The sequence below is a fragment of the Dermochelys coriacea genome, chromosome 1, assembly GCF_009764565.3.
Source record: "Dermochelys coriacea isolate rDerCor1 chromosome 1, rDerCor1.pri.v4, whole genome shotgun sequence".
In the NCBI taxonomy this organism is placed as follows: Eukaryota; Metazoa; Chordata; order Testudines; family Dermochelyidae; genus Dermochelys; species Dermochelys coriacea.
This window is the reverse complement of record NC_050068.2, coordinates 172,049,093-172,059,447: the sequence shown is the minus strand read 5'-3', so window position 1 is coordinate 172,059,447 and position 10,355 is coordinate 172,049,093. Positions and strand designations below refer to the sequence as shown.

Here is a 10,355-nt window from a genome sequence, read left to right as displayed (position 1 = left end):
GGTCTTGTCTAGTCTAAGCCAATCTCTTGGAGGTATTGTGACAACCTTATGATGATGATGGTTGCATCTGTGAAAAAATGAGAGATGGGGTCAGAAGATTATTGACAATAGAGCTTGTGTCCTATCATCACTTTTCTAAGTGATCTTATGTGGATGTTGAAGGTATAAGGTACACAGGATGGATCACTGGCAAACCCTATAGATTGAGAGCTTTTGGAGGAGAGGACCAATTACCCATGACCATTTGCTGGGTCAGATAGGTGGGAGTAGACTGGGGATCATCTGTTTCACTAGGTCATACAAATGGAACAGCAGCATTTGTAGTAAACTGCCTCAAAAGATGAGGAGGGGTTGAGTAGTGTGACCACTTAGACATGATCGCTGTCTGTTAAAATGAGGAGATCCTGGCAATGGACAGAACATCATTGGGAGCAAAGAACATGGGCCATATTTACATGTTAGGGAACTCTCTCCTGGGAAGCAGTGATGCTGAAAAAGATTGGGGGTGATGGTGGATAATAATCTGAACATGAGTTCCTAGTATGTAGCTCTGTGGCCAAAAGAATTAATGCAATCCTGGCATGCACACATACAGAGGAATCTCAAGTAGAGTAGGGAGGTTATTATAACTCTATTTGGCACTGGTGTGACCACTGATTGGATACTGTGTCCAGTTCTTGTGTCCACAATTCAGGAAGGATGTTGATAAATTGGAGAGGGTTCAGAGAACGTGCCTTATAGTATAGACTCAAAGAGCTCAATCTATTTATCTTAACAAAGAAAAGATTAAAGGGTGACTTGATTACAATTGGTAAGTACTTACCCGGGGAACAAATAGTTAATAATTGGTCCTCAGTCTAACAGAGAAAGGTGTAACAGGAGCCAATGGCTGGAATTTGAAGCCAGACAAATTCAGACTGGAAATAAGGTGTAGATTTTTAACAGTAAGGGTAATTAACCATTGAAACAATTTACTAAGTGTTATGGGCAATTCTCCACCACTGACAATTTGTAAATCAAGATTTTTTTTTCTAAAATATATGCTCTAGGAACTATTTTTGGGATGTTACAAGAGGTCAGAATAGATGATTACAATGGCCTCTTCTGGCCGTGGAATCTGTGAATCTATTAATCATCTTTTAGTGCTACCAAAGCTGTTGCCATGCTGTTCCCCTGTCAGAAATCCACTTGCAAAGCATCCAGGATGTTGACAGATGTCACACATTTTTGGAGCTTGGTTGTTACTGTATTCTCAATTATTTTGGCTTAGGAATGTGAGGTTCAAGACAGAGTGATAGTTCTGCATGGATGGTTGACTTTGATGACTGAGAGGACTATAGTTCTGTTCAGAGAGTTTGGCAGGTTTGTTCTTGTGAAATAGGTGTTGATAGTTTCCACAAGTAGTGGATTGTTTTTCACTGGCTCTTGCTGGACAAGAGATATGGCTCTTTCTTGCAAGAAGTGGTTCGAATATTTCTTAGGCATCCAGCTTGTATGATATGATATTTGTTGTGATATTTGGTCAGGAGGAAAAATATGTGGCAGCCTTCTCTGAAAGTCTTCGACTTTTTAGTTGGACCCCCTCAAAAAACTTGTAAGTGCTTTGGTATTCTAACAGTGCATTTTGACTTTCATTAGTTCAGAAAGATTAATACAATTTAAGGAGTTGGTTAAAAAATGAAGCCTTTTCAGAAGTACATGGTTTATAACAAAAGAGGCTTCTCACACTGTGTTGTAAAAAGTGTAACTAAAGATTTGATGATGTTGAAAATATAATTGTATGGAAATGAATCATTCTAAGATACCATGCAAAGGATGAAGAAGACATTTCTAATTTTCAGAATTCAATGATGGAGCCCAGGAAAAGATAAAAGATAGTAAAAATATAGCAATTATAAAAGGCAGAGAAAATGAATTAGGCCTTATCTAACTGTGGCATGTTTGAAAAGGGCAAAATAGTAACTAAGGATAAAATATAATAATGGCTGATATAAAAATGCCTGATTACCTTTGTATGATACTAAAACGTTTTTTCTGTCTAGAATGAGAGAGTAACTGTTTATAATAAAATGCACATTTGCCCTGAAACTTTACTTTTTTTTTTAAATCCAGTTTGTAGAGGTTTCAGGATATTTTTCCTTATGATTTTGAGTAAAATTGCATGCTTTCAAATATCTCCGCAGACAGAGTGCAGTGTAACATGACATGTTAAACTACCACATGACATTATCGTCTGAAAAATACAATAAGCCAAATTTAAGTACATGATTTCTCAAATCTTTGGTCACAGAATGGAATTACAGTTTGAAGAAAGGACAGATTGATAAATGATTTCCTAACGAAAAAAGTGGGGAGAAGCTGACAAAAAATCTGGACAAAAAGATAGAAGGTTCACAATCCCAGCATTTAAGGGGAAACATGCATGTTCATGTGGGTGCATTTCAGAGTCAGGAGTGTGAGGTGTGTGTTTGAAAGAGTGAGAACAAAAAGTGGGGAGATATTTGGTGTATATAGAGAAAGAAACCAGTAAGTTTTATGGTTCCCTCACATAGTGTTCTTTAGAAAGACATCAAGCAAACCGAGTATCTTCACAGGGAATTTTACCGAGTATCTGCTGGCATTAAATATTTGTAAAGAGGCTTCAGATTTTCCCTTTGGAAACATTTCTGACTCTAATCACTGATGGTAAGTGTTTTATTTCTTATATTGGCTTTATTTTAGTGCTCTTCCTGAGTTCAAACATTCTCTTCTTATGAGAGTCTTGCTTGAGTGAGAAAAGCAGAATTGGGCCCTAAAACACCACAGCATTCAGTTTAATAAGGTTTTTAATCCTATAATAAAATCAGTTAGGGGTCTAGTCTCCCTGTGGCATGCATGTGTAACTCCTGTAAACATTAATGGAATTCTTACATTACTTTCAAAGTTAAAATTTACGGACATGTTAGTGGGGTGTAGAGCTACAGGGTACCGCTGTTTTATGCCTGCGGAAAACAGAGGCAGGCAGAATATTTCTGAAAGTAGTGTGGAAGCACACTTAGATAAATCAGCCATTAATGCTGGTGAAAAAGTTTCTGTGTATATTTTCCCTCACCAAAAACAACACTGCAATAAATATAAAGGGAAGGGTAAACACCTTTAAAATCCCTCCTGGCCAGAGGAAAAACCCTTTCACCTGTAAAGGGTTAAGAAGCTAGGATAACCTCACTGGCATCTGACCAAAATGACCAATGAGGAGACAAGATACTTTCAAAGCTGGAGGGAGGGAGAAACAAAGGGTCTGGGTCTGTCTGTGTGATGCTTTTGCCAGGGACAGAATAGGAATGGAGTCTTAGAATTTAGTAAGTAATCTAGCTAGATATGTGTTAGATTATGATTTCTTTAAATGGCTGAGAAAATAAGCTATGCTGAATAGAATGGATATTCCTGTCTTTGTGTCTTTTTGTAACGTAAGGTTTTGCCTAGAGGGATACTCTATGTTTTTAATCTAATTACCATGTAAGGTATTTACTTGATTTTACAGAGGTGATTCTTTTTACCTTTTCTTCTATTAAAATTCTTCTTGTAACAAAGTGAGTGCTTTTTTCATTGTTCTTAATATCCAAGGGTTTGGGTCTGTGTTCACCTATGCAAATTGGTGAGGACTTTTCTCAAACCTTCCCCAGGAAGGGGGGTGCAAGGTTTTGGTGAGGATTTTTGGGGGAAAGACATTTCCAAAATATTCTTTCCCAATAATAAACCCGGTGAAATGTTTGGTGGTGGCAGCGAAAGTCCAAGGGCAAAAGGTAAAATAGTTTGTACTTTGGGGAAGTTTTAACCTAAGCTGGTAAAAGTAAGCTTAGGAGGTTTTCATGCAGGTCCCCACATCTGTACCCTAGAGTTCAGGGTGGGGAAGGAACCTTGACAAACCCTAAAGACACTACTGGATATAGCAGAGTAGGGAGTAGCTATGGCTATACCTAGCCACATCATACTCCCTTTTGACGAGTCTAGTGATTCTTGTGCTGCTAATGTTCCTGGGATGTTGTGTTTAGGTAGCAGAAGCTCCAGTATCCTGGCTACCCCTGTAGAGGTAACACAAGTTGTGTGAGGTTTCTACTGTCCAACCTTTTGTGCAAACAAGAATCTTCCCCCACAACTTGAGAACTGCACAAATGCTGAGTTGAGTTAGGAAAGAAAGAAGTTTGTCACCCAAGAGTCAATGACTGCGAGCATTACACCTGTGGAGACAATAGTTCCTAAGGTCAGTGGGACAGCCAAATTTCCCAGTGGCTCCTGCTGCACCGTTTGAAAAAGCGTAGCATGCTTTCTCCCCAGTGCTAGCACTCCCAGCAACATGCAGAGGGTCAGTGTCCTGGGCACATCAAGGCTCTTGAAATCACTAGTCGGGGAAGCACTAGTCGGAAGGACTGAAAATCAGACCACTTCTATGTAGGTGCCTAAATTTAGGCAACAAAATTTGACAATGCTGGCTTATTGTTTAACTACTATCAGTTATCAGTGATGTCATGCATTTGTAAATGCCTCATGTTATATAACAATACTAATGTCCATTATCTTTCCCCTTTAGCTCCTCATGCTGTTGCCACAATCCACAGTGACATATGTAATCTGTTCCTATGCAGTCAGAGCACCTTAAAACCATTCTGCTGGAGGTAAGGAACTGGAAAAAAAAAGTAGTTTTATGCTGTCTATAAATGCTTCAACTTGAACAATATTAAAAATACGACTCACTTCCACTGACACCCGTCCAGCAAAAAAAAACCCAAAGTAATGAAGGCTGCTTCATAGTTTGTTTTCATATTACTGCAGCTAAATGACACCATCCATGCTAAGTAATTTGTAAAGGTTTTGTATTGTTGCTGCTCCTCTAATTAAGAGTTTGGTGACAGAGGAGGAGGGAGGAGGAAAATAGCTGTTAGTCTCAGTGTGTCCCAACAGCCAGTTGGGAAATCTAGGCATAGTACCAAAACTACTGTATGTGCAGTTAATCATAACTTGTTAAATTATAAAACTGGAAGGGTAAATTTTATATGGAATTCAAAAATATCTTACTTAGCTTCTGTATTTAATTTTACTAATGATTTTTAGTATGGAATTAAGGCACATCATAAGCCTCTGGCAAAAAAAAAAAAAAGGATGTAGGATCATGTGTAATTACAAAAAGAAGAGGCTGAATTATTTTTACTCAAGGAAAGGAAGAGCACATTACCAGCTTCAAGCTACCTGCTTACAAACCCTCAAAAGAAATGAAAATAAATATAATGAAGTAATGAATACATTTCTTGCTTATCACATGGTATCGGATGCTATACATCGATGATCTAAAGGCTGATTCTGCAGCCTCAATGCAGGCAGCATTTTCACTGAAATCATTGGAAGGTCTGCCTTTGTAAGAACAGCAGAAATCTAGACCTTGAATTTAATTCCTATCTGTTAGAGTTAAGCCATGAGTCAATGGCAGATGAAAGGTGCTGCACCCCTCCAGGGAGATGCATTGTCCTCATCCCATTGAGTGATTGGGAGGTGAGAATGTTTCACACCATTGATTGAACCTTTCACAGTACCAGGAAACATGTTTGCCTTTGCAGAGTAGGCATAAGTGAGCTGTACCTCACGAAAGCTTATGCTCTAATAAATTTGTTAGTCTCTAAGGTGCCACAAGTACTCCTTTTCTTTTTGCGAATACAGACTAACACGGCTGCTACTCTGAAACATATTAATAGTGTTCAAGTCTGTCCCACTCCATACTTAAAAACAAACAAACAAACAAACAAAATATGCTGTTTTGAGTTTCCCATTCTGATGCATCATGCTTGCCGTGAATGACATGAACAAGCTTGTTGGGTGCACCTATGAAACTATGAGGCCTTTAGTTTTTTCATATAAAACACATTTCAATTTTTAGTCACATTCAGCAGTCATCAGAGTAGCAGCCGTGTTAGTCTGTATTCGCAAAAAGAAAAGGAGTACTTGTGGCACCTTAGAGACTAACAAATTTATTTGAGCATAAGCTTTCGTGAGCTACAGCTCACTTCATCGGATGCATGTGGCACCTTAGAGACTAACAAATTTATTTGAGCATAAGCTTTCGTGAGCTACAGCTGAGTGAGCTGTAGCTCACGAAAGCTTATGCTCAAATAAATTTGTTAGTCTCTAAGGTGCCACATGCATCCGATGAAGTGAGCTGTAGCTCACGAAAGCTTATGCTCAAATAAATTTGTTAGTCTCTAAGGTGCCACAAGTACTCCTTTTCATTCAGCAGTCATTTTTCTTAGTGTTAAGCACAGACTCTAAAGACTTTTCTATCACTAAGTGATTTTTTTGCTAGATTTCCCATTATTAATGCTGTTTCACCTCCGCTAGTGATAGCAACATTGAGACTTAGTGTAGATAGGTCATCAGCTCCTGCCAGCATTTTATGCTTACAATGTCAGCTGAAGCCATCACAGCATATGTACTTTGACTGCAATGTTGCTGGAGCTGAACACTATTGGTAACCCTGAAAAGTGTTGCAAAACTCTTTCCTAATGTAGACAAGGCTTCAGAGGAGACAAACACAGTGCTCTTTCTTTCAGACTTTACTTTTGTTCTTTTATCATTCTAAAATATCAAATAGGCCCAAATTATTTTAGGTCTTAATGTTTGAAGAAATCTAACAATATATTAGAGACAATACATAAAAAAAATTGAAAGTAAATTACAAAAAAAAATATACTCTGCAGTAATTTTGAAAGTTACAGTAATGACATATGTAACTTTGTTTAAAAATAAATAAACCTGAGGGAAGACCAGGACATTAACTAGAGGATATTACTTTATACTTTGCTAAGCACTCTACAAAACTAAAATGTTCTGATTATGTTTCCTAGATTCCTGACATTATTTGTTTTTAAGACATTGGTAAAATGAAAATATCCAGGCCTTATGTAAGAGAGTTGGGAAAACTATCCAACCATGAGGGAACATTTTTTTAAACATGAGAAGTGGCCTGATTAATTTAATAATTGAAATAACTACTCCATCCGACTGATGGTCACTGAATGATCTGCTTCTCTTGGACATCTGATGGAGAATCTCTAAATGATAAAATCACATTCTTTTTTATAAAAAGAGTTCAGTTCTGTCATTAGTCTCTATTAGTCTGTCATTAGTGTCTATAATTGTGTGCCTTGATCATTTCAGTTAGGGGTCTAGAATGGATATTGCTTTGAGGTCATGGAGCAGGAACACAGGTCTTGTCTTATAGTTTTTCCTCAAAGCTTCCATCTATTGCAACAGTTATTCTGCTGAAATTTAGATAAGCAAACCCAAAAAACAAACAAAAAAGAGACAAGAATTTCATAATAAATTTCTAAGGAAGTATTACACAATGAGTTTTCTTTAAAGATACATCACATTCTCAAAACAATGACAGCATTACTGTAGTTGAGTTCTTTTCAAATGCTTTGTTTTGCTGTGAAATATAGCTATCTCACCATAGCAGTCAAGGAAAGTAATGGCTATGTCCTGGATTGAGATAATATTAATTTGTGTGTTCAAGACTATGTTCTGCCTAGTAACAATCTAATTAATTGTGCAGTGCAATTGGCAGTGTTAGCTGACGTTGAATACTCTGGTTTCAGAGTAGCCAGAGGTGAAAGTAAGCTGGTACAGTACAGTACAGTACAGTATGGCATACCAGCAAGAACCAGTATGCCTACCAGACCACACCAGCTTCTACAGCAGTGATTTAAAGGGCCCAGGGCTCCAGCCACTGCAGGGAGCCCCGGGCCCTTTAAATCACCACCGGAGCTCTGGCAGTGGGGCTCGGGTGGTACTTTAAAGGGCCTGGGGCTCCCCGGAGAGGCCAGAGCCCCTGGCCCTTTAAATCACCACCAGAGCCCGGCTGCCAGAGCCCAGTGGGGATTTAAAGGGCCCAGTGCTCCTGCCACTGCGGGGAGCCCCTGGCCCTTTAAATTTTGATTTAAAGGCCTCTCCTCTTCCGGGTGAGGCCATGCCCCTGCTCAGGACTCCAGCATACCGGTAAGTCCTTTAAGTTACTTTCACCCCTGAGAGTAGCAGCCGTGAAAAGTTACTGCAATTCTGCCTTTTTCCCACCAGAGGGCAGTGTGGCCATAGACCACAGCAGCAGCTCCCAGCAAGCTAGGGAAGAGAAAGAGCCTGTCTTCTTCACAGTGACTGTCGGGGCAGGGCCGGAGACAGGGACTATGGGGAGATAGACAACATGAGGTGCTGGGGGGTCACACAGGCTTATAAGGGCTAATGGGGGAGGACAATCTTGGGCAGGAGCAGAGTGGGAGAGGAGGTGCAGGGCCACATGGTGATGGGGGAGTGTCTGAGTTCGGGCACAGAGACACATGAGGACAAGGAGGGAGTGCAGGGCCATATGGGGATGGGGGGAGTGGGTGTCTGAGTATAGGTGGAGGGACATGTGCCTGAATGAATGGGAGAGGCTAGGGGTCAGCCAGGATCTGCATGGGGGAAGCTCCCTAACAATCCCTGCCCACCCCCACAAAAAACCTTTTCCATACTTTTCACACCCATTCCCAACAATCCTCCCGTTCATACCCAGGCTGCTTTCCAGCAAATATTTCCCTCTCCCTCAGCTCCTCCGTTTACCCTGACTCCCCCCCCACACACACCTTTGCACTGCTTCTTGGGGGTGTGGGAAATAGTTATGTGTTGTAGTTTAAATGAATTATTAATCAGAGTTCCACATTAATATTAGTAAGGAATCTATTTGCCAAAAAAACATTTTCTGAATCTTTTTTGTTCTATGTATTGTTAGACATACTTGCTGACAGGTATTTTGGAATAAATGACCAAAAGTTATTGAAACTGGTGTGATTATATTGTGTTATTTTGACAAATAAAATATGCAGAATTTTGCAGAATGTGAAAATATTGTGTGCAGAATTTTAATTTTTTTGGCACAGAATTCCCCCAGGAGTAATTTATATATTTGCTAACTTTAATGCTATATATTGCTGTGCTAGAGGTTTGGAAAAACCTGGTTAAAGCTGGTGGATGTAACATCTGCCCTTTGTTCATGATAAAGGTAAAAAGTTCCTTTGTGGAATAGATAGCTGAAGCAAATGGAGCCACCACCCAGAAAAACATGTCATGTGCAAGGCTGGAATATATGTTGAGCCTTGCAGGGGCAAGGTGTTTCCCAAAAAAGAGGAGGGGTAGGAGATTAATTGAATTGTAGTTGTATGTGTGTGTGAGAGAGACAGAAATGGACAGAGAAGACAGCAGATGTAGCCTCCTGAGTCAACGGGTGCATTATACTAAATTCTAATGTAAATGTGGAGCAGGACCCAAAATCATAAGGTCTGCATTCTTTTTTTGCTCCTGCTGCTTCTCCCTCTTCCTCCTGTGTGTGGTACTGACCACACACAATGGAATCCTCTGCTATGACATCACAACCCTAAAACCAATGCGAGAGGGAATGCCTGGGGAGGGAGGGTCAGGGATGGAACATGGGCCTGCCCCTCACTGCCACTGCAGCAGTGGCTGCTTTCCTATAGGGACAGGCATGGCTCCCCACTCCAGGCATTGTGACCTGGTGGATGGGGTGACAGTGCCACTCAGATTTGGCCTGGCTACTACTCCATCATGATGGAGGGATGACTGGGCCAAATATGAGATGAAGACCCTGTGCAAATGTGCCTAGTGCACATTGGTTAATCCATTCCTGATTTCAGGAGATGTAATTGCACCTATGGACCGACACTATAGCCAGCACCTGAGGGCCCAGTGCCCTGTTATACCACAATATTGAATACTGTGCCATAGTTGGACATTCGGGTTTAAGAATCCTACGATTATACCAACTCCCCAACCTCTCCCAATTTGGAATCCTAGAAGTATATGAATATAAGATTTAATCTCTTTTTTTCCCCTTGTCCTTGATTATAACTATGAAAATGTAAACTAACTGTGAGGATGGAAATTAGTAATTTTCCCCCTTAATAATTACAGGTTATTCGCCATCATACCTACAGCAGGGTTGAGCTGGGAATTTGTCTCCCTATAGGGACAGGCCTCTCAAATCTGGGAACATGCCAGATTATTCCGTGGCCTTGAGAGGTGTTTGTCAGTGGTGATTTGCTGATGGTATTACAGCTGCCAAAACTCCTCTCCCACTTAGCGTCAGCGGAAAGGTGGGCCAATAAACTAAGCATGAGAGAAGAAGGAATTGTATTGATGATCTCCTTGCTGACACTGTTAAATTGCCCAAATTTTCTGTTCCCCAAAGAGGTAGGTTTTTAGGCAGTTCTTGATTTTTCTAAAAGCAAAAGTAAAATGTGTTTGGGCCTACACCAGTGTGGACAAGTATCATGTGAACTGAG

General features: G+C 40.2%; 1 long non-coding RNA gene across 1 annotated transcript; it reads left to right on the top strand.

The window, feature by feature from the left end:
- The first annotated feature begins 2,444 nt into the window (after positions 1-2,444).
- Positions 2,445-10,021, top strand: LOC122458978. The gene is made up of 3 exons (XR_006279364.1): positions 2,445-2,685; positions 4,568-4,652; positions 9,985-10,021. It is a non-coding gene; the product is annotated as an uncharacterized LOC122458978 (long non-coding RNA).
- Positions 10,022-10,355: the final 334 nt, after the last annotated feature.